Genomic DNA, 24,825 nt, shown 5'->3' with positions numbered 1-24,825 from the left:
TCTTTCAATATATGGACCAATTTGAATTTCTAAATCTTGAACTTCTTGTGTGCCATTGTACCTAGTGCCTAAAAATGCAGCTTTTATGCGATAGTGCGTAGGTACAGTATGCAATTTCAATTCTTTTACCAATTTTGCTGAAATAAAGTCATGGGTACTACCGTCATCATGCAATATAGTTCGTTCTTTTCCATGCACCATACATTTCATAGTCAACAATGAATGTAAAGTAGGCATACCTGGTAAAGTGTCGGAAGTAGTAGTAGGATCATCTTCTTCTTCAGTGAAATCCGGCATATCCTCATGCTCTTCTTCGTCCATAGCTCCAAGGTAGTTAATATGTGCTGATGGCTTCTTTGAATGACAATTTGCTGCGAAATGGCCTGGCTGGTGACACTTGTAGCATACGATGGGCTTGGCTTTGGTCACATTATTTGCAATGGCTGGGAGTCTGGGTATATTTGGATTTGCTTGTTGGATAGGCTTAGGATTTGGATTGACAGTGGATGGTAATGCAGGTGGTTTAGGCCAATTCTTGCGGAAAGATGGTGATGAAAAACGACCTGGATTAAACCTTCTGAAATTTGAATTAAATTGTTTAGATCCATAATTACCGTTTGCTTGGAATGGCTGTGGTCGTCGATCTCTTCCACGTAACTTATATTCAGTGTCGTGAGCTAAGGAGATGGCATCTTCAAGGGTAGCAGGCTTAAACATATTCACCTCAGCGTAGTAATGTCCAAGAAGTCCAGACATGTACTTCCGCTTATGTGTCGTCTCTGGTACGTCTTCAAGCATGCGTAGCTGTAGGAGTGCATTCCAAAAACGCTCTGTATACTGTGGAATAGGCTCACGATCGCGCTGTTGGAGTAAATCCCATTGCTTGATTGCCTTCTCATGAAATTGCGGTGGTAGAAAATTTTGCATAAACTTCTTCTTAAAATCTTCCCATGTAGCAGGACATTCTATGCTCTTGCGGACTACAGTCCACCAAAGTGATGCTCTATCTATCAGATGATTAGTAACACACTTGATTTTATCTTTCTCAGGATAAGTTTCCTCATGGAAATAGTCATCAAACTGGCTAATGAATGATAAAACAGTCTTTCCTTCTCTTATGCCATTGAAAGTGCGAAACTTGAAACTTCGTTTACTTATCTTGGATTCCTTGCGAATGGTTTGTGCTTCAAGAGTGGCGTCGATGGTACGGCGAATCAGATCTTCAGCTTGCGGTTCTTCTTTGTCAGTGGACGCTCCTTGTAGCATTGTCAATTGCGCTTGCAAGGCTTGCCTAGCTCTTCGTTCTTCTTCCAATTGCAGCATGATAAGATCCAGCTTTTGTTCCATGGTAGGCTCGGGTAGGTCGTCTTCAGCCATAGGATCATCCATATGTGGGGTAGTCATCCTGTAAAACTCAACAAACCTTTCTCACTCAAAATCAGTTAGCGGGATGAGCGTAGCTCAAATTTGGGGTTACAAGGCTATGTATTTTTGGGTATTTTCTTCTTCAATTTTCAGAAATTCTGCAATATTTCTGTCTCTGTTTGCTGAAAGTACTTCAATGAACTTGTAGATAGGTAAAACAGCTTGCTACGAACAACTTTCCAGTTCAGAGTTTTTGCAAACGAACAAGTCTTCTATGAGTTTTAAGCATTAGTCTGTTCTGATTTAGTCTGACTTGCAGAGTTGCAGACTTAGCAGACTTGCAGGGTTGTTGACTTGCTGAACTTAGCCGACTTACAGAACTTGCAGGACTTGATTCCAAGTGACTTACTGAACTTGTCTTCTGGAGTGCGAGACCCGGAGTTTGCAGACTTGTTTGCCTTCACTGACTTGCAGAGTTTGAAGTGTCTTAAGCTTAATGAGTTAAGCTTAAGCTTAATAAGCTTAAGAAGAGAAACAGGCCGCCGTTTTTTCGTGAAGGGGGGGGGCCATTTTTTTTTTCTGCGCGTGATTTTCGGGGCTCCTCTTGTTGATCGACTTGACGATTTGAAGCTCTATAAGCTTCTTAAGCTTAAGACTAAGCTTTAAGGTATTAATAAGCTTGATTAGGAAAGATCTTATCTCTGTTTGCAACGACTTGATGAAGAGAATTGATGAGTGGTCCTCCGCCGACAGAGATTGGTCCTTCGCGATCTGACAGTGGAAACAGGGGTTCTTGATCGCCAGAAGTCTGCCTGTATCGACGGTTCGCGACGAGATTGACTGTAGAGGCCGTTTGTTCCTGGAGCTCCGCCTTCGCCCGAGATTGGTAGCGATTGGAAGCCCTTGATCTCTGCTCCGCTCTGATACCACTGGTGCGCAGATCGGACGCAGTTAGCTCACGTGGTGAATCCCGGAAGGTCCCCAAGAACAAAGTACTCTACTTTTTAGCACAAAAACCCATGTAAAAGCAAGCACGACATGAGACAAGAGATAAATTGGGTTCAATCTCCCCCATGCCTTGTGTGAGCGCTTCACAAAGCATGTATTTAATGTATATTTCCAATCTTTATGCTCAAAAATAGCCCAATTACAAAAATATGACAAGCTTTTAGCTTTTGAGTTGCTTTCTACCAAAAATAGAAAAATAAAGCTAATGGACGGTGCCCATAGAATCTGGCTCGCCCAATCTCAATGTCCAAATAGAAATAACATATCCAGGCGCATAAGCGCATACAAAATAATAATAAATAATCGATGTCTCTATAGACATAACAAAATATAGGCGTGGCGCCTATTAAAATATAGTCCAAAGATCGAAAACCCGCTAGACTCCAATGCTTTCCTCCGCCACTGCTGCTATCTCTACACATCAACTGAAGCATTCACAATCGTTAGTAAAATAACACAATTAAACCGACAAAAGTGAATACCTAGCAGTCTTCAGCTACATAAATAAATCAACTGGTTAGAAATAAATCCTAACCTTAATTTATTACGAGTGCGCACTCTAAACTCATAAACGTTTATTAATTTAATATGCATTTTGCGGAATCACCCGCTATGGAATCACCCATGTACACACTAAATTAATGAAACGCCCGAAAAGGACAGGCGTCCCCATCAACTTCTCGCACAAAGAACCCTCTTTGCGTATGAGCCCCGGTCATCTAAGTTTACGGAATCCACCGTAAAACCTCACGGAATCCACCGTGGAATATGCCTCCTGGCATCATTCTCTCCCACAATCTTGACAAATATGGCTGACCATAAATGTCTATACCATCTCCATATTGATCTAGAAGATGAGTATGAACCCATTTGTAAGAGAAACCAAGTGTCCATTAACACATCAACTACACTAGAGGCAATGAGATTAGAGAGTGGAAAGAACATCAATCTATGGACTGATGGTGGCAGGTTGTATCTTGTGGATCCCACAATGAGAAGCATCCCTCCATTATCATCGTGTGCCTCATTGTTGAGTTTTGTTGGAGGTGACGGCCAAGGGCTTCTAGCTTATACATAGTCTACTAGGCTATTCAATCATTTTGAAGCTATAGAACTAATGGTTACTCCATGAGAGCGCTACAATGATGAAACAATTCGGGGAGAGCCAATAAAAACATTAGGAGGCTCAAAACCTAGCTATGTGTAGCTAGGTGGAAGGAAATGGTGATCGAGGGCACAAGAGACATAGAAGTTTTAAGAACATTGAAACTCTTAAGCCTGGAAGTGGAAATTGCAAGAGAAGAATATAATAGCAATATGGAAACATTTGGTCACTTGCCCCTTGAACTAGTATTATTCTGTTTTGTGTCAGGAGGGAACATCAAATTTGAAGTAAGTGGTTGTTCTATTAATGTGTTATGAATCCACTCTCATATGCATCACATGGTTGCTATAACTTAGAGGGCCATTCTCCATCCAAACAAAGCAATGAGGAACATGGAGAGAGCATCGGAAGCCTACGTCAACATCATTTCTCCCAAAGTTGTAAGAAGCATGTTGACCAAGAAGAGGTTTAAGAAAGCCAAGGAGTAGTGTGTTGAAAAGTTCCTACAAGGGTCTTGCGTAGACAAACAAGACATCCAAAGCACTCTAGATAGGGTGGGGTTTAGTAGACAAAACTACTCCCAACTCTTCAAAGTTATGCAAGAGACATTGAAGAAGAAAAAGGTCAAGGGGTCTTTGCTTCCAAAGCCATCTTCAGATCAACAAACAAGATGTAGCATCAACCAATGAGTCTCATAAGTCCTTGACAAACCATTTCAAATCATAGACAGCTATCCTAGAAAGAACATAGTGCTAAGCTATGACAATTCTAACAACATATTCTTTTACCTAGAGAGAGTTTCTATCACCTTGGTGAACAAGGCTCTTAAACCACATATCAAGGGGGTGAAGGCTCTGAGGACTTAGTGCACTTTAGTGTGCAATTTGAGCAAGACATCTAGTGGTTGGGATCATTTCATGTTGATAAGGAAGATTTTGATGTGTTGAACTAAGGGTTTCGTCAAACTTCTATACCTAAGGTGATAAGTCCTCAACAATCAAGGGAGAAACTAAGCATCAAAGGGTTTGGACAATATATAGTGGAGTAGCACATGTCCATAGATTTAAAGACACCAAAGGACATGTATAATGTATCAAAAGGTGCTACTACTAAGAGTTCTTGCATTTACTACATGGCCATGGCCAAGGAGTGCAATGTTGCTAGTTGGGAAAAGCCGCCTGATAAACATACCAAAGATCCAAAATTTCAAAGCCATTCTAGATATCTCTTTAACAAATTTCCACATGTGCACATTGCATGCTTTGTGTAGAATAGTTGAGAAAATTATGCATCTTTACATTGGATTTGCATAGAAATCACAACCCCAAAAGACTAGGGATGGTGCTATCAAGGCTATTGGGAGAATTTTGTCAAACATTGGTCTCCATGCAGGGAATGTTGTGATCGAGGAAGATCCTCAAAGATCCAAAAATGTAAATAGTATTCCCACAAACCCTCAATAGGTAGGGTTAAGGCAAGAAGATTTTGGGGCTACCATGGCAAGTTGAAAAAAGGTTCTTCTTGCATTCATCACAACCAATGGAAAGTGCTATATAATTCATTCAAGGACCATGGGGATGATGGAAGAGCAAGGAATCTGAAGGCCAAATTCTGCGAGGCATTGGACACAATATTCCTGTATTGTGACAAAACGCCTTGGTCCATTGAGGATCTCCCGACCTTCAAGAAGCCCTTGACAAATTCAAAACCTCCATGAAGGATGCCTAGGGAGAAAACAATTTTACACACTAAATGGAAGGGAAGCTCCTTCAATTTAAAAAGTTTCGGGAAAAAGGAAAAGAAAATATAAAGCTTCAGTGATACCTAAAAAAGGGGTGACTACAAGCGATATGGGGTCCTTCCTCTCTGAGGGAGGCACTTTTTTTTGCTTGGTAGTGACCCTGCCTAGAAATGAGGGGGCCCAACACTGCAACTTGATGATATCAAGGTAGATGATGAAAAGAGGTCACTACCATGTGAAATAGTGGCTTTCCTCAATGAGGTAGGGGTCCATTTTGCTTGGTTCTAGTCCTCTTTAGAAATGAGGTGCCAACAATTCAACTCACTTCATTCAAGGTAGACGATAAGTAAATGACAAAGATAACTAATTGAAATGAACTCACAATCAAGTAGATAGCACTTGAGATTTTTCAAACTTCAGAGCTTCAGTAGACCTTGAACTTTCTACTTAGCACTTAACTAATTCCATCTCTTTTCATATGCTCATCATATTATCTAAAGGCACGGTCCCTAGTTTTTTTTGGTAGTATGGGAGTTTGTCAATTTGGTCCACCTAGGGAATGGAGAAGTCCCATTACCATGTAAGGACTAGATACTTTAGACATACAAGACAAGGTGGTGGTGCACAAAAGGCAAACAACCTACTAGAATTTTTCTAGTTGTTTTAGCACAAAACAAGGTTAAAAGAAGCAAAAATGATGTGCCAAAACGTGGACATTGATCTTACTTTAAAAGATCAAAATAAAATAGACAAAAGCCATACAACAACTCATATGAAAATGAAAAATTTTACAATGGCTCACCTCTAGGGAGTGGCCTCTAGGGAGAGACAAGGCCAGAGATGAGGCTCAAGGAGTGCATAAGCAAGTATTCATTCCTCACTATGTGGGCTTGAAGGGGATAGATTCATCTTCTTTGCCAGCATTTTCTTTTCCTCATCACCCTCATCACCAAAGGTTGGCAATTGTATAAGTAGTACTAGCTTTATTGGAGATAGTGAGATAGTGACTCTATAGCCAGCACTCCTAGAAGGGGTGGCTCTATAGGAACCTTGCACTTCATCCATTGCACCAATTCTCATTTTGCATAAGGATGCAAGTCGACCCTTGTTGCAATGGCATGAGTGGCATATGATATGTAGTAAGGGGCCCTCAAAGATTGGCATCTATATCCAATGCCAAACACGTGCAATGCATGTCACTTCTCAACCAGAATTATTTTCTTTGCATTTGCCAAAAAGGCATATATTTCATAAAACCTAATCAATGCCTTGATCACAAAAATGGTGAGCCTTGCATTGTCTAGAGAGTATTCATTATGAAAAATTATAATTTGTAATAGCAAAATCATTTATTCAAATTAATACATAATATTTCTCTATAATATATCACTTGAAAGTGTATTTGCATGTATGTACATTTGCATGATCCAATTTTCCAATGTATTGTGAGAGAGCCACATCTTTTTTGTGGCCAGTTGTCTTGGAGCTGCTCACAATTGATGCCCTTGAACCCCTACTCACATATAAGGAAGTCATCATCTCACTGTCAACTAGTACTTGGTTGCAAATATACATTCTTAGAAAAGAAGCTAGGAACCATTGTAGAGACCAAGAATAAGAAGAGCACACAGACTAAATACCCATTGATTTTTGTTGCTTTCAAGAAAACACAACATCCACAAAGGGATTGTGTCACCCTTGGATTCTTGTGGCACTAATGTTTTGTGCTATTCCATCTTTGTTATGTGGAGCCTTTGCATTATTTCCATCTTTCCTCTTCAGTAGGCCATTGTCGCTACTCATAGGCCTTGGTCTCCACTTTAAGCCTCTTGAGGATCTCCTCACTCAATGTCCATTTTGCATCTTTGGTCGCACTATCAGCTAGGAGATGCAGATCTATGTCATCCACCTCACTAAACTAAGCCAAGGAAATGAGACTATAATCCTCACGAATGTCTAGTGAACTCATAATGTCGACAAAAATTAGATAGTCTTTGTCATCTGATATCGTAAATGTGGGTAGCCATGCCTCCTTCCTCGACATATGAATCAAGTAATAGCGCAACCTCTAGATCGGTAGGGATAGTAACTAGGGCTCTGTCAAAACTTTGCCTTTGCTAAGAAACCTCTAGACTCTCGTCTTCTGCATCAAAGGCTGTAAGGTTCTCTATCTCTTCAACTTCTCTATTAGTAATACCAGGTTTTCTCTTGTCGCCATCGTATAGTGCTTGTGAAGTCCCTTGCAAGTTGTTCCCATCCAGTAGGAGATGCAAGTAGCAAATGAATGCAAAGGAATAATGTAATAGATGACACCTCTTTGAGTGTACTAGTAGGAAATTCTCTGTGCCCCTATATGCAATGGCAAGTAATTTATCTAGTGCCTTGGCTAATTTTCTCTTAGTAACTTTATTGGTCGAGAAGTCCTCCGAGTAAACATATTCTTCTTTATCAATGATCACCATGCTAGATAATGTGATTCTTTGGTATTCCTCCAATTTTTTAGCCAATACATTACAAAGGAGCCCATAATTTCTTAATAAGAAGCAGTGATTTGAACATGTGTGACAACTCAGGAGCATGGGAGTGAGTGCTAACATTATAGAAGAACATATATAGCTTTTCATTCGGGGTATCCTCCATGTCATCCTCAAACAACAACTTGATCATCCTATTTCCTATACTAAATTGAAAATTTGAAAGTAGAAAATGATTAATTATCCAGGTCAAACAAACCACTTTAAAACAAGTATCCTTCACTTTTGGTGGTGAGCCATGGTGCATTCAAGTGAACATGAAGGTCAGTGCAAACCGATGCTATTTATCTACTACCCCAGTGAGGGGCCTCCCTTGCTTGATAGTGACCCATATGGCATTCGGTGCACACAAAAGGGTCAACACAAGCAATGTGGGAGCTCTTAAGCCTAGGAAAAGTCTCCCTCACTTGTTGGTAACCCATGTGATCCATATGACATTCGATGCACATGAGGGTCAAAATCAAGTGATGTGGGGGGACTTATGCGTAGGAAGAAGCCTCCTTCACTTGATGGTGACCCATACTACATTTAAGTGCACATGAGGGTCAAAACCAAGAAATTTGAGAGGTCTCATGCAAAGGGGAAAGCCTCCTTTTCTTTATGATGACCCATACTACATTCAAGTACATATGAGGATAAAAACCAAGTGATGTGGGGCTCTTAAGCTGAGGGAGAAGCCTCCCTTTCTTAGTTATGACCCATGTAACATTCACTGTACAAGGGGATTAAGAAAATTGATGTGGGAGGTCTTACACATAGGGACAAGCTTCATTCACTTGGTCGTGGCCCATATGGCATTCAAGTGCACATGATGGTCAACACCAAGCAATGTGGGGGCCCTTAAGCCTCAAGAGAAGCCTCCCTTGCTCTTTGGTGACCCATATGTCATTCAGTGCACAGGAGGGTTAAAACCAAGCTATGACCCATGTGACCTATATGGCATTTGTTGTACACAAGGATCAAAATCAAGCAATGTGGGAGATCAATGCACATGAAGAAGCCTCCTTTGCTTTGCAGTGACCCATATGGCATTCAAGTACACATGAGCATCAACACCCAGTGATGTGGGGGTCCTTAAGCCTAGGGAGAAGGCTCTATCTGTGTGGTGACCCATATGGCATTCTATGCTGAAGAGGTCAAAACCAAGCAATGTGAGAGGTCTTATGCCTAGGGAGAAGCTTACTCACTCTGTGGTGACCCATAGTGCATTTAAGTGTGCATGAGGGTTAACACCAAGCAATGTGGAAGGCCTTACATCTAGGGAGAAGCCTCCTTTGCTTGGTGGTGACCCGTACTGCATTCAAGTGCATATGAGGGTCAACACCAAGGGATGTGAGTGATCTTAGTCCTAGGGATGAGCATCCCTTGCTTTGTTTAGACCCATACATTGTTTAGTAAAAACTAGGATCAACACCAAGCAATGTGGGGGCCCATAAGCCCAAGGAGAAGGTTCCCTCGCTCCATGGTGACCTAGATGGCATTCAAATGGCATTCAAAGCATAGAAGGGTCAAAACCAAGCAATGTGGTAATTCTTAACCCTAATAAGGAGAAGCCTCCTCACTTAATGGTGACCCATATGGAATTCAATGCACATGAGGGTCAAAACCAAGAGATGTGAGAGGTCTTATGCCTAGGGAGAAGCCTCCACTTGGTGGTGACCCATACTACATTTAAGTGCATTGGAGGGTCAAAACCAAGCAATGTGGGAGCTCTTAAGCCTAGGAAGAACCCTTCTTCACTTAGTGGTGACCCATACTTCGTTCAAGTGCACACAAAGGTTAACACCAACCGATGCTCTTTGTCCACCACCCTAGTGAGAGGCCTCCCTCACTCGCTGGTGACCCACATTGTGTTTAACTGGACATGACATCAAAACCAACTGATGTGGGAGCTCTTTAGCCTAGGGAGAAGCCTCCCTTGCTTGGTGGTGACCCACACTATGTTCAAGTACGTTCAAGGCCTATGGGGGCTTTGTAGCCATTAGAGAATGGTAAGATGGCTCATCACTCATGGAGGTCCCTCTCACTTATCACTCACAGAATTAGAAATAGCACAAAGTTAGATGTATCCCACACCTGCTATGTTGTTGGATGGCACCTTGCACAAAGAGTTGGTGGCCAAGTTCCTTCATATACAATGTCAAAGTAGCAAGGGTGATCAAGTAGGATTGATGTAGGAGCAAGAGAGAGTAGATACACTAGATGCAAGAGAGTACACGTGATTGAAGGAGGTCAAGAAAGCATGAGTGTAAGGCACTCCATAAACCATAAATTGTTTGCACGTATACACTCAATGTTATCTCTTTAAATGATAGATCAATAATGATAGGGACATCCCTTTTTAGGATTCTAATTTCTATCTTTTTTTTCCACTAATGATACAATGGGTCACAATAGTATCTTGCACAAGGATGGACAGCCCAAATCGATCATCAAAGAGTGGGAATCAATGGCTCAAGTATATGTGGATTAGTGGGGCTATTCTCAACCAACAATACTTTATTATTATTTTTTATTGAATCCCTAAAAATAAACATGTGTCTCAATAGTGCCCTACATCATATCCCAATATGGATCCATCCAAAACAAAGCCAAAAAATATAGCATGTTAATGCAAAAGAACTTGGTACTTTTAATGCCCACACCCTTAATAGATTAATGCAAAATACTCGATCCTCATGTTGTAAACCAATTAGTACAATAGCTCCTCCAAATTGGACTCTACACACATTTTCTAGGTTTCTTACTCTTGCCTTCACCTGGTCTTCTCCTCTACCTCTCACCCAACCAGCCATCTGTTAATAAGTCCTCATATTGACCCTACCCCCCAGAAGGAGCGTATCTCTAACACGCCCCTACCAAGAATTTTCTACCACTAAACAAAGATTTTGTCAAAATAACTTCCATTGTGACCATTCACTAGTAAGGTTCATTTTATTTCCAATAAACATCCTCTAGCTTTGCATATTTGAGATTTTTTGTCCCATGGTGATGGTCCTCCATGCACCAAGGTTTCACTTTGGTGGACAATATTTTTGGGTCACCACCAAGTGATCTCTAGCAAACCATTTGCCATGGGTTGCTCTATTGTTCAATGGTGGTCCTTGTCCCTTGTTTTTGACTCTAACAGTCCCCACCAAGCAGTGCATGGGGCTAACCATTGCTAGAAGAAGCCTCGCAACCCATGGCCAAGAAAATCCTCCCTCACTTAGTGGTGGTCCACATTCCGTGTCTTCGGGGCTGCCACCAAGTTATGTGTAGCCACCCTCAGTGAGGGGAAGCCTCTATGGCTTGGTGGTGGCCCTCATCTAGTGTAATTGTCTATAAGGGACACCACAAGTAGTGCAACCCATTGCCAAGTAAAGCCTCCATCCCTTAGTGGTGACCCTCATCCTATATTATTGTCTTTAAGGGTCACCAACAATATTTACGATTTTCCCCCCATGGTGATTATCCTCATGCCAGGGTTTTGTTTTGGTGGACGGTCTTTTAGGTTCACCATTGAGAAATATGTGGCAACCCATTTGGCACATGCTACATTCATCGCTTTGGTATTGGCCCTTGTCTCTTGTTTTTGACTTTGACAGTCCCCACGAAGTGGTGTGTGGGTAACCAATGCCACTAGAAGCCTCACAACCCATGGCCAAGAGAAGCCTCCCTTGCTTGGTTGGTGGCTCACATTCTATGTCATCGGGGTCACCACCAAGCTATGTGTAGCCACCTTTGGTGAGGGGAAGCCTCTATGGCTTGGTGGTGGCCCTCATTCAATGTAATTATCTTGAGGGTCACCACCAAGCGGTGTGTGGCTACCCACTGCCAAGGAAAGCCTCCATCACTTAGTGGTGACCCTCGTCCCATGTTATTTTCTTTGAGGATGTCCACCAAGCGGTGTATGGCTATCCATTGTGAGGAGAAGCCTATATGGCTTGGTGGTTGATGTCGTCCTGTGTTATTGTCTTTGAGTTTCAACACTAAGTGGTGTGTAGTTCATAAGTGTAAGACAATACCCTCTATGGCTTGGTAGTGACTCTCTTTGGTTTTTGGTGTAGGCATGATGCCCCCATCTCGCTCAAGGTGTATAAGATACCAAGCTCACTGGGAAATTTTTGGAGAGCTACATAGGATAGAAAATTACATACATATAGCAATACCACACTTGCACTTCTAAAGGTTGGTCCATGAAATTTGTGAGGAATGGGGTATGGACATGAGATGGAGTGTGTCTACAATCCCATCCCTTCAAGAGATTGCTAAGGAATTCCTCGTGGAGTCTTTTGAGGATGCACATTTTCTTGAAAATCTATCATACTCACAAGGTGATGGTCATGCCTAGATATTTCCATAGCTTGTGCCACTTGCAACTACAGTATGACAGTACATTGCTAAATCATGTCGATATCTTAGATCTGCACATGTCGAAAATTCTTCCTATCCTGCCTCTTCACCATCAATGAACCAAGCTGAGATCCCCCATCCCACATGAGAGGGACACATGCTCATAGAGAGCACAAACCAGTGGCTGAGATCCGGACACACTTCCACCAACCCGAGTGCCTCAAGGTGCCTTGCCCCACCGCCATGATTCCCATCACATTGATCCCCTCCTCGAGGGCCTCTAGGACCAATCCCTACCACCTTGAGCCCCTCGAGGCCCTCAAAGACGAGGCCCTCTAGGACAAGCCCCTTTACGGGGAGCTCCTTAAGGATGATCACCTCTAGGTATGAGGGAGGTCAAGTGCACAAAAAATCATTGTAACAAGTTATCATCTTGCAAACGTCCGGGTGTTCCTCTCTCCACCTGAGCCTTGTGCCAACATAATACAACTACTCTCTTTCACTCTCAATCGCTCTTGATTTCTATTATATTTTCTAGAAAAGTGCCTTCTTGCAAGCAAAGGTGGTGGTTTGGGGATGATGGTGCCATCCGTGGGTGACTAATGCAAAGTTGGGAAAAGTACTCTCTGCAATCCTACTGTGTCACACTTGGTATCAGAGCCCTCCTCACACAAAGGCTAGACCTTCAACAGCATAGGAGTGATCAAGAAGGAAAGCTAGTTGTGGTTCATTAATATGGGTGGATGCAACAAGAACAAATGTGGAATTCGAGATGACTCGTATGAGATCTCGCTAACCCTTGGAATCGGGGCAAGTAGACCTCAACTGGAGGTAGATGAAGAATATGCAACTGAACATGAGAATGAGTTAAATGCAACATTGCATGATGGAGAGGTGCCTCAGCATGATGGATGCCATGCAGGAGATGATGAAGGACCTATTGGCTACCATGCTATCCAAAGATTTGGGAAAGGCTCAAGATGAGACCAACAATGATGAGGATCATCTCACAAAAGATGCAAAAAAGAAGAAAAGAAGGATCAGGATGACCATGAAATGGGGAAGTATAAAACTCAGGCACCAAAAAAGTATAAAGGAGAAAGGGACTCTATGAGTCTAAAAAAATGGATTCGTGAAGTGGATGGGTACATGAGAGTACTCAAAGTCTCAAGCAAATGGAAAGGATTGGGTAGCAGCCCCAACTGTTGGAGGGTGACACTTCAAAGTGGATAATGTATGAAGAAGAACAATATGGCACAAAACTATCATGGGATGAGTTACAAAGGAACATGAAAGATTACTTTGTACCAAAGAATGATAATTTCAAAGTAATTCACGTGGAAGCAATGGATGAATTAACAGAAAATCCCTCAGACTAGAGTACAATGAGGGAACTCAGTCCAAGTCAACTCCAGTGAACAACTTTGCTAGCTCTAGAACTACCAACTTGAGAGTGGGCCAAGATAACTACACAAACAGAGGAGGTTACAGAGGGGTAAATAGATTCTATCAAGGTAGAGGAGGGCCATTGTCTTGCAATACATGCGGGGGACCTCACTTCATGTGAGATTATCTAAGAGGGGCAACAACCTCAACAAGTGGGTCTAGATTTACTTATGCACAAGAAGAGACAGAGGGGCCTAAGTCAACAATGTAGAGATTATAGAGATAGAATACAGAGGCAAGTAGTGGGAAGCAAAGTCCAAGGTGGGTGCTGTAGGGGTAAAACCCTCACCTACCATGCTGAGTTTCATTTCAAGCATCTACAACATGTTTGTTCAAGCTAAAGTGGGAAACCAACCACAAGTGATGGTGGTGGACACAGGTGCAACACACAATTTTCTATCACCTCAAGTAGCCGCATGACTAGGTGTGAGGCCTATGAGGGCAGAAGGATTGGAGGTGTCATTTGTATAGGGGAATATATAGATATTGTGAATTGGCAAAAGATGTACCAATCCAGATTGGGCAATGGAAAGCAAGCTTGAATTTCATAGTGGTTTCAATGGATGACTTTGAAGGCATATTGGCCATGGATTGGATAGACAACCATGTTGTTCAAATAATGGGTATGAGAAAGAATAAGATCTACTTACAAAACCCACATGCAGTAGTGTGGGTACCGTATTTTCACACCAGATGCAAGGGCCACAAGACATCACTAACAGGAAATGCAGTGGATGCTAGACTGGTGGTCACAAAGGTGAGTGACACAAGGAGTCCTCTAAAAAATAGTGCCACACAAGTATGGGTTCCAAAGGGGCCAACAAAGGATCAAAAACATGAGGAACAAGCTAAGAGCTTACTAGAGATAGAGCCATGTTGAAGCAATGGAAACAACTCAAGAAAAACATGAAGAACAAATGGAGGTCCAATGTCCCATAGAGATCACGGCCAAGAAACTAGAGAAAGAGTTGAAACATAGGGGCCCGAACTACAGCTCTGTATGATGTGGCTTATTGAAGAAGAGCCAGTGATTCAACAGATCATCTGGACCATAGGAGATGAGGAGGTGGGAGAGGTCTTGAACAAGTTCCAGGATGTCATGCCTAATTGGTTGCCTCATGGGTTGCCTCCCCATAGGAGTGTAGATCATAGGATTGACCTCTTGCTAAGAGTTCAACCCCTAACTAGGCTAGTCTATAGGATGATGGGCACAGAATCGGTGGAGCTAAAGAGACAACTATGATAAATGGAAGCATACGTGCACATCCAACCCAATAGATTTCCATATGGTTCTCCACTACTTTTTGTTAAGAAGAAGGATGGGTCTCTTAGACTATGCACAGACTATAGGGCTCAACGGTGAAAAATAGGTAGCCTATGCTAGTAGTAGATGAATTATTAGATTGGTTACAAGGGGCATGCTATTTCAGTAGAATCAACTTGAGTTCAAGGTACCACCAAATCATGATAGCAGAAGGTGACGAAGAGAAGACGGTTTTCCAAAGTCGGTATGGAAGTTATGAGTGGCTAGTCATGCTAGAAGGTCTCACTAATGCACCAACTACCTTTTGTGAGCTCATGGATAAATTTTTCATTGATGATTTGGATGACTTTGTAATCATATACATTGATGATGCTTTATTTTATAGAAAAACCTTGGAAGAGCACTTGGAACACTTGAAGAAGGTCTTCTCCCAACTTCGGGCCCCGGTCACGTCTCATCACACTGCCCAGAAAGAGAGCAGCAAGGTAGGGACAAAGCTGACCAAAGGTGCGCAGAGTGCGGAATCACCTATCTTTTCATAGACTGCCCAAAACGGAAGCCGCCTTCCGGTTCAGCTAATTTGCTGTCTGTCCCGCTGGGACTGTTTGGTGTTGAAAACCCCGATGGGAAGGCCACACCTATCCCCCTACGAGTGATGACCCGAGCACAAACGAAGCAGGCCGGCGTCTCTCTGCCAGGACCTAGCAATCTCAATGCGACCTCAGTAGGAAAGAAGAGCCGTAGGCAGAAAAAGAAGAGATCAGAGGCTAAGGTCGCACTAAAAACCGACAGCGTTACGACCTTACCCCAGGGAAAGAAAGTCTCAGACGTAGAGGCAGAAACTTCAGCCCCTAAAAAAGCCCAAAAGGAAAGCGCTAAGGTAGGGGAATACCCACACCCCAAGCGGCAATTGGAAGCCATAGAAAAGGTGAAGGAATGGGTGAGGGAGGCTCAACAGCACCTCAAGGATGTCGAACCCATCACGGAGGACGAGATTGATGATCTCTCCAGCATGAGTGCACCGCTATCACTACCCCAACCTAAGTCTGCCAAGGCTGCTACGCCACAGGCAGTGCCGTCTAGGCCAAGCCTAGACGTAACAGACCCGCAGGACAGCCGCGGCCATTGGCCCGGACAGTCTGAACGAAGGGAAGGATGAGTGTTTAGCAATCTCCTAACCACACTAGTGACCACCCCTGTAACGGTTGGCCTGGGAGAGCTACTCAGGCAGCACTCTGCCCTATGGCAGGACCTCAAGCATTAGGTTGAGAGACCACACGAGCAAGCTCCGGCAGATACTCAAGACCAGGATGCAGAAACGCACTTACCAAGTTTGACGCTACAACGCCTTCTGGGAGGGCTCGGAGATGCACGCAGTCCTGCTAGTCCTAGCCCTGGGAGATGCAATGAGAAAGGGGATTGTAGACACAGGAGCTGGGGTTAGCGTGCTTAGCCACGCAATGTTACAGAAGTGGGGAAACCCACCTGTCAAAGATGCTCGGTTTAACATCACGCTAGCAAACGGTATGCGAGTGAAACCATTCGGGGTCTTGAAGAATTGGCCAGTGAAGATTGCAGGAGTCTAGTTCTCTGTCGACTTTATCGTCATGAAGGGAGTGGACTATGATATCTTATTGGGTCGACCCCTGGATACGCAATGCTAGAGTTATCGAAGACTGGGGTAACAGCCTGATCTTCCCGGGCGACCGAACTAACGCTGTGAGAATAGAGATGGACACTTGGAAGACCTCACCAGTCGACCTAGACGCCATCTCTACTCTACTCAAGGGAAACACCCAGGACAAGGAACCCTATGGGTCCTTAACTAAGTATATCCCATGCCCAGAGGACGAGCGGGATTGGATGCACGTTCTCGCTACACTCGACCTGCCGTTCTCAGATCATGAGGCGTACGAGCAGGCTGCCAAAACAATTGGCAAGCAAAAAAAAAACTTCCTACACCTGTCTACATGATGGCAGCAAGCCTCCACGAAGGGCCTAAGCCTGTCGCTTTCCAAGTGCCTACCAACAAGAGAGAACTCCAGGGAATACTGGGGCACTTAACGGACCGACTGGCACGCAACGCAGCTGCCAATCTCAAGCCTCTCCAAGACCTCTTGGAAGAACCCGAGTGGAAGTGGACTAGGGTACATGAACTGAACCTCAAGTACAACTGGGCGTTGGTCCCCGACCAACAAGACGAGGCAGAGCAGGCCTTGGGGGACGATGAGCAGTCTAGCGAGGTAGATTCCTGTGACGAATACGAAGATTGCCAACCCTTCGATAAAGGAAGTGAGGGTGAGATGGACACCGTAGAATATGACACCGAAGGGCGAGAGATTGAGCAAATCCGGGCAGATGCTAAGCCGTAGACGAGACCAGCCCTTAGAGTGGACCAAGGAGTCATGTGTGCGAAATGCGATCGTGCTTGGTTGGAACAGATGGGAGCTGTGGATTTTAAGCAAGCCGGCCTGGCCCAACTAGGGACGGTAGCAATGCTTAGAACCGAATCGCCATCCGAACTGCGGTCGCCAGGGGAGACCACCTCCTCTAGTGAGAATGGGGAATTCGACTCTGAATCTGAAGTTACTTCAGATGATGACCCAGAAATCCCTAGGCCACCCATGATCAGACGCACCAAGGGAGACTTACCTGTCCACCTGAGGCGCAAACGGTTACGGCAGAATGAAGCTAAGCGTCCCAACGATGCGCGATCAGAGGAACAAGGAAAGCCACAAGACCTCCCTAAGCGCTTTTCAAAATTCAAAAGAGGGGATAGGGTGGTGGTTCTGCTAAGTGCCAAGCGCCAAGGGCAAACCCGCGAACCAATCGAAGGGCCAGCCAAGGTCAAGGAGGTAAACCTAGCCCTGGGAGGGGAAGTACCCCGACCAGTGTTCATTGCCGAGGACTTGACCACAGAAGAAGAGTCCAGCCTTGTCACTCTTTTGCGGGAGTACCGGGACGTATTTGCTTGGTCTTTAGATGAGCTACGAGGGGTAGATCCGAGTGTTGTGACTCACAACATACCCATGACAACGGATGCAACGCCGGTCAAGCAGCGACCATACCCCATGAATCCAAAGCACGCTCATGCTGTCAAGGAGGAAATTGACAAGCTGATGAGAGCCGGATTCATTTACGAAATTGAGCACACAGGCTGGGTGTCACCCATAGTCATTGTGATGAAGAAAAACGGCAAGATTCGAGTGTGCATCAATTACAAGAAATTAAACGCCGTGACAAAGAGAGACAACTACCCCTTACCGTACACCGAGCACATGCTTGAGAGGGTGGCAGGTAAGGAAGCCTACAGTTTCCTGGATGGCTTCTCGGGGTACAATCAGGCGCAAGTGCATCCTGCAGATAGGCACAAGACCGCCTTCGCCACTGAGTGGGGCGTCTTTTGCATACGTAGTCATGCCATTCGGGCTAACCAATGCCCCCGCCACCTTTCAACGCCTCATGTGCACCATATTCAAGGACATGCTACGCAAGGAGTTAGAGTTCTTCGTCGATGACCTGTGTGTCCATTCGACCTAGACCCAACATCTCGAAAAACTCCGCGCGGTCTTTGAACGGTGTCGCTTATATCATCTCTCCCTCAACCCCCTGAAATGTCAGTTTTGGGTGAAGCACGGATGCATCTTGGGACACGTGGTGTCCAAGAATGGCATTGCCATGGACTTCTCGAAGGTCAAGGTCATCGTGGACCTTCCACCCCCAAGTAATTACAGGGGATTTCAATGCTTCTTAGGTCACACAGGATACTATCGACGGTTTGTACTGAACTATGCACTGATCGCTAGGCCATTGTACAAATTGCTAATTGTCTTGGAGTGGACTGAAGCATGCCAACGAGCCTACGAGGAATTGAAAAAATCCCTAACAACGGCACCTATCCTACGATCCCCAGATTGGACTATGACTTTTCACGTACACATCGACGCCTCAAAGTTGGCCGTGGGGGCAGTGTTGTGCCAACCTGGTGAGCATAACTTAGATTACCCAATGAGTTTTGCTAGCAAGCAGCTCACTGAGACAGAGATGAATTATTCGACAACGGAAAGGGAGGGATTAGCCATGCTATTCGCCGTGGAGAAGTTTCGGCATTACCTACTGGCCACCCCCTTCACCTTCTTCGTAGACCATCAAGCCCTGCTCTATCTAGTCAACAAACCTTGCACTACATGACGTATAGCCCGATAGCTTCTCCTGCTCCTGGAGTTCGACTTCTCAGTGGTGGTATGGAAGGGAAAACAACATTACATGGCTGACCATCTGTCCCATGTACCCACAGGAGAAGCTGCTGGACAAGACATCGTGGACGAGTTACCCGACAGCCACTTATTCCATGTGTCCAGCGAAAGAGACCTATTCAGGGCCGATCTGACACCATACTGGGTAGACGACATAGTCCAAGTGCTCGAGCATGGGGTGCCCGAACGACCAATAGAACGGGCACGGCTTAGGCGCTTAATCCTGAAAATCCAGCCCTATCAATTGATTTGCAGGCCAGCTCTATAGGCTGGGGCAAGACGGTCTGCTACGTAGATGCGTATGTGAGCATGAGATGCACGATGTGCTCTCAGAGGCGCACAACGGTATTGCAGGAGGACACTTTAGCGGGGAAACTATAGCACGAAAGGTGTTGCAGTCCCAACTATGGTGGCCCACACTCTTCCCCGATGCCTCACAATTTGTCAAACATTGCGATGTGTGCCAACGGACAAAGGTCCCGGTCCGTAAAGATCAGATGGAGTTAACCCCAGTTATTGCTCGCCAACCTTTCAAAAAATGGGGGATTCACTTCATAGGACCCATCAGCCCCGCGGCACAATATTCACAAGCTAGATACATCGTGGTAGCCACGGATTACCTCACCAAATGGGTAGAGGCGAGGGCCACGCGCAAAAATGACGCTAGGACGACTGCCAAGTTTTTATGGGAGCAAGTAATCTCACGTTTTGGTTGCCCCATCGAACTGGTTAGCGACCAGGGAACGCACTTCATCAACGAAGTGATAGCCCATCTCCTCTCCACCTTTCTCATCATCCATCGTAAATCCTCACCATACTACCCTCAGGCCAATGGCCAAGCTGAATCAACCAACAAAATTCTCATCACTGCCCTAACAAAGTAGTCTCAGCCTCACGAAGTGACTGGGATAACAAGTTGATGGCAGCCTTGTGGGCCTACCGAACAGCTTATAAGACGGCCGTCGGACAAACGCCTTTTAGGCTAACCTATGGGACTGAAGCTATTCTCCCATTAGAATTCTTCGTCCCTAGCCTACAGATAGCACTCCAAGAACGATGGGAAGGGAGGGAAGCATGGACGCAACGCTTGGTTGAGCTAGAACGCCTGTCAGAGGTTCGTCTCCTAGCCACCCACGCGCTTATCTGGGAGAAAGCCAGACGCAAAAGCTGGTTTGACAAACATGTCAAGCAACGAGAGTTTGAGCCGGGTGACCTTGTGCTCCTCTACACAGTTAAAGGACACAAGCAAAAGATGAAATTCAGAGGTCTCGGACCCTTTAAAGTCCGCACAATCAGCCAAACTGGTAATGTCGAGCTGGAAATACTAGATGGTGAGGGAATGGGCTTCTTCAATGGCAGTCGAATCAAGAAGTACTATCTGCCCACTCATCCGCTGCATGAACAACTAATGGTGGAAACGCCCGTTAAAATACGAGTAGCCACACTTACGGAAATCTACGAGAATGAGGAGGAGCCCATAGAACCCGCCTACCTCCGCATCACGGTCACAGCCAAGCAGACGTGCTCCTTCAACGCCCTGATTGACGAGGGGGCAGATTTTAACATTTTGACGCATGAGCATTGGACCCAAATTGGCGCACCAATGCTTCATCCCACAACAGCTAGATTGAACCCATACGGGGCCCAATCCTACCCGATCCTCGGCACGTGCAGAGTTCCCGTTTCTATCGAGATTGAAACTATTCCCATGCTGTTTTATGTCTTACCCAATGCCAGGAATGCAAGTACATTGTCATTGCTCGGGCGAACTTTTAAAAAGCAGACCCATTGCAATGTTGATTATGAGTCGCAATGCATCCACCTAACAATCGGGAGTGTGCCTATTGTCACGACTTTCAGCAAGGGCCTCATAACCCCAGCACCGCTCACGGGGCCACCGATAGAAATAGCCGCACCTAGGACTAAGGAGGAGGGCCATCCATATCTACCACACCCAGATCCCCATGCACCGCGGCCCGCTGCACCCAAAGCAAAATCCCAACAGACTCGCTTGCGATGGGTGCCTAAGACGCCTCGAGACCGGCCTAGAACCAGACGCGCGTGTCCACGGAACACCTACAAACCTAAACCTAGGAAACCAAGACGCCATCATCACAAGCGCCACGTAATTAAACAAATATGGGTCCCTAAAGCCCTCCTGCATGTACAAGGCTACTATGAGGGGAAGGCCTCGCTGTGGATCCCCAAAATCCCAACTGTCACAGGCCCTGGTTCTATGTCAACCTCTAGGCCTTGTCCCCCGACACCTCAAGACCACGAATCGCAGGGTCCACCCCAGTCATCCGACTCCTCTGCGAGTCAACCCACGGGCGTCACACACGCCCAACGACCCAAGCAATGGCCATCACCACATGAGGCATTACCCAACCCGCAGCTCAGCAATCCCACTGACCGCAGTAGCATAGCCCCTAAGATCAAACCCGACCCATCCGTCCAACCAACGCCCGGGTTGCCGACTCAAACAAGCCCCCCACTGCAGCTCTATAATGTCAGAACCTCTAGCTCCAGCAAACCCCAACGACCCGCCGACCAGTCTTCTAGCTAAGTAATATCTAAGTATGCACAAGCACCGCACTCACATAATACCTACACAAAACTAATTCACAGTTTGGGTCCTCAAGTGCAGGACAATACTCTCAGCTTGCTTAGAGTTCGACCTGTCTCCCAAACTACTAAAAAATGTCTTGTGCACAATACAGAAGACTAGCACGGAGAGACCACCTAAGGGGTTTTCAATTGCAGGTGTTGACGACCACAAGCACAAGTGGCATTCGTTCTTCATTAACGCCCAATGCTAATTGCCCACCCAGCATCCGACAAGCCGGAAAGATCGTCCTACGCAGCATCCCCAACACACCCCCACGCGAACCGGTCACCAGTACATGCCCCAGGCGCCTCTGTCCCCCGAGTCTTCAGTGCATCCTATCACCTGCTACCTACGCCAATGAGTGCCATGGGACTGACACTCGTCTAGGAGGGGGGTAATGTTAACCCCAACACGAAGAGAGCGAAAGAAAGTGGAAAAGACGCAGGGCAAAGGCGGAAAAAAGGTAGCCCGACTGAAGAAAAGAAAAAAGGAGAAAAGGCCAAAAGCGCAAGGACAACCTTAAAAGCCCAAGGCAAACACGAAAAGGGAAAGGCGCATAAAAAGCGCACACTAAAATCTTGTAAAAGAGTGCCGGGCTCTCACCCGTGCAATTTGTAAATATAGAAGGGTAGTGAAAAGGAAACAAGGAAGATAAAAGGACAATGGAAAACAGGGCCTAGGCTATGACCGGCTATGTAAAAAAAGGGAAAAGGGGATGATCGCCCAAAAGGGAAGTAGGGTTTTGTATATAAGGTTGAAAAGTGAATGAAGAGCTCATTCTTTGGTGTGGCAAAACTAGTCTTCTTCTTCCTCTCTTCTTCTCTCCTTCTTGCTTGTGTATGCTCTTGAGAGAGGGAGTGTGAGAGTATGAGGGAGTGAGTGTGTGTGAGAGTGAGGGATCAAGAGGGTGAAGCTCTTCACCATCTCCTCTCCTCTACTTCTCTTCTCTTCTCTTCTCTTCTCTTGCGCGCGTGGCTATGGAGGATGGAGCTTGGAGATGGAGGAGGCTTGAGGATGCTTGAGCTAGCATCGAGAATCGTGGAGCTACCGGAGTGTGAGAGAGAGGAGGGTACTCGATCGAGCATCAAGGTAAGTTCACTGCATTTGTAGGATCGACGGCGCGTCGGCTAGGTGAGAGATAGCCATGAGAGCTCGCTTGGAACGCTTGAAACAATAAGCGGTCCGTGGGTCTTGGCGGTTGAGCGAAGGCTCCCACAAAAGACTAAAGCATAATGTACTCAGATATGTTACTGAATACCTAAGTTGCTAGTAGGTGAAAGCTGAGCGTGTCAAAATGTCAAGCAAGCTCGAGCCACTTGACATTCCAAAGATGAAATGGGAGTTCATCAGCATGGATTTCGTAGTTAGCTTATCTTCTATTCAAGGAGGGTATAAATCAATCATGGTGATTGTGGATATGTTGACAAAGGTCACTCATCTTATCCCAATCAAGACCAACTACAAAGCTTAAGATATTGCACGATAGTTTGTGAAAGAAATCTTTAGGCTTCATGGATTACCTAAACGGATCACTAATGATCGCGACTCTCTGTGTACGTCACATTTCTGGAGAAGCCTATTTGAAGCAATTGGAACCCATCTTTACTTTAGCACATCTTACCATCTCCAAAGTGATGGTCAAATAGAGTGGGTTAATCAAGTCATTGAAGATATACTGAGAGCTTACTGTTCGAGAGAACCGACAAGGTGGATATAATATTTTCCCTTGGTAGAATTTTCCTACAATGCATCATATCACTAGAGTATACAAATGACTCCATTTCAAGCATTGTATGGACAAGATTGTTTGACACCATTGAATTTCTCTGATACAACCATAAACGTTGAGGCTTCTAAGAAAATGCTAGAAGACATGGATGATCAAGTCAAAACTATCAGACAAGACATCCAAGCTTCCAAAGACTTCCAGAAAGCTTATGCTGACCTAGAATGACAAGAGCGTATCTTCCAAGAGGGAGACATGGTTTTCATCCGTGTACACCCAAAGAAGAGTTATCTGTCATTGGGAAAGTTCAAAAAGTTGAGTCCAAGGTATTGTGGACCATACAAGGTTCTCAAATGTCTAGGAGCTAATGCCTACAAACTGCAACTTCCTGATCATGTGAAAGTCCACAATGTATTTCACGTTAGACTTCTGAAAGCTTATGTGGCAAATCAAGATCATATTCTTGATTACCAACAAATTGTAATGCCTAGTCAATGAGCCCTTGAACTCCAGCCTGATAAGATTCTAGAAGTAAAAGAGAAACCTTTGAGGAATAAACCATTAGAGAGTATCTTATCCAGTGGAAAGACTATACTGAGGAGGATGCTAACTGGATAGAAGAGACATCTCTAAAAAAATAGTTTTCCCAGTTCTTTTTGAGATTAGGATATCTTCATTCCTCTAAGGAGGAGAGGATATAATATTCTTGCCACAATGCTTCATATCAAGAAATGAATTCGAGCTTGAGGCATCTTGAAAATCACTCGCCGAGCTATCATACAAGTGACCGCATGTAATTTTCTTGATATCGAGTCTCACATTAAATCAATTCTGCAATTTGACACGAGAAGATGCCTCAATGTTCCCAGTCAAAAAAAATCAAAGATGCCTTGTAAATAATAATATAATGGCTTGATCATAATTTTTCTCGCATTATATTTGATTTAGCATTCCCGATTCCATTTAATGCATCAAAGATCGCATCGATTTTGTAAGTGCAAGACAAATCGTAAAAGACTTAATCGGTAGACAAAAAACGTGCAAGAATGAGCATGATATTGAGTAAGTTAAATATCAAAGAGTATGGCATGACTTTATAAACTAGATAAGTCATGAGGTAATTTGGCCAAAAACCACCATATGAAGTCGTTTTAAAGAAAAATTACATTTTGAAAAAATAGGCCAAAATTCATGACTTTTTTATGCATGGAGGGAGATAAAGCATTTTAAAATCATCCCCATGCCACCATCCAATAGGTAGACAATCAAAATGCATTTTTAATAAAGCTCACTTGGCTCTTGACAAGTAGCCAAAAGAATGAGTCGACTACATGCTCCCCCTCATGGCTATAAATACACCCCCTCTCCTTCACAAAGAAAGCAAGAAGGAAGACCTCTTGATGATGGAAAATTTTCTCTACTTCTCTTTTCCATTGT

This window comes from Lygodium microphyllum, chromosome 27 (assembly GCF_053477565.2).
Source record: "Lygodium microphyllum isolate KBCC chromosome 27, Lygodium_microphyllum_v1.1.10, whole genome shotgun sequence".
Lineage (NCBI taxonomy): Eukaryota > Viridiplantae > Streptophyta > Polypodiopsida > Schizaeales > Lygodiaceae > Lygodium > Lygodium microphyllum.
The sequence above is the reverse complement of the archived record's forward strand: the minus strand, read 5'-3'. Positions refer to the sequence as shown.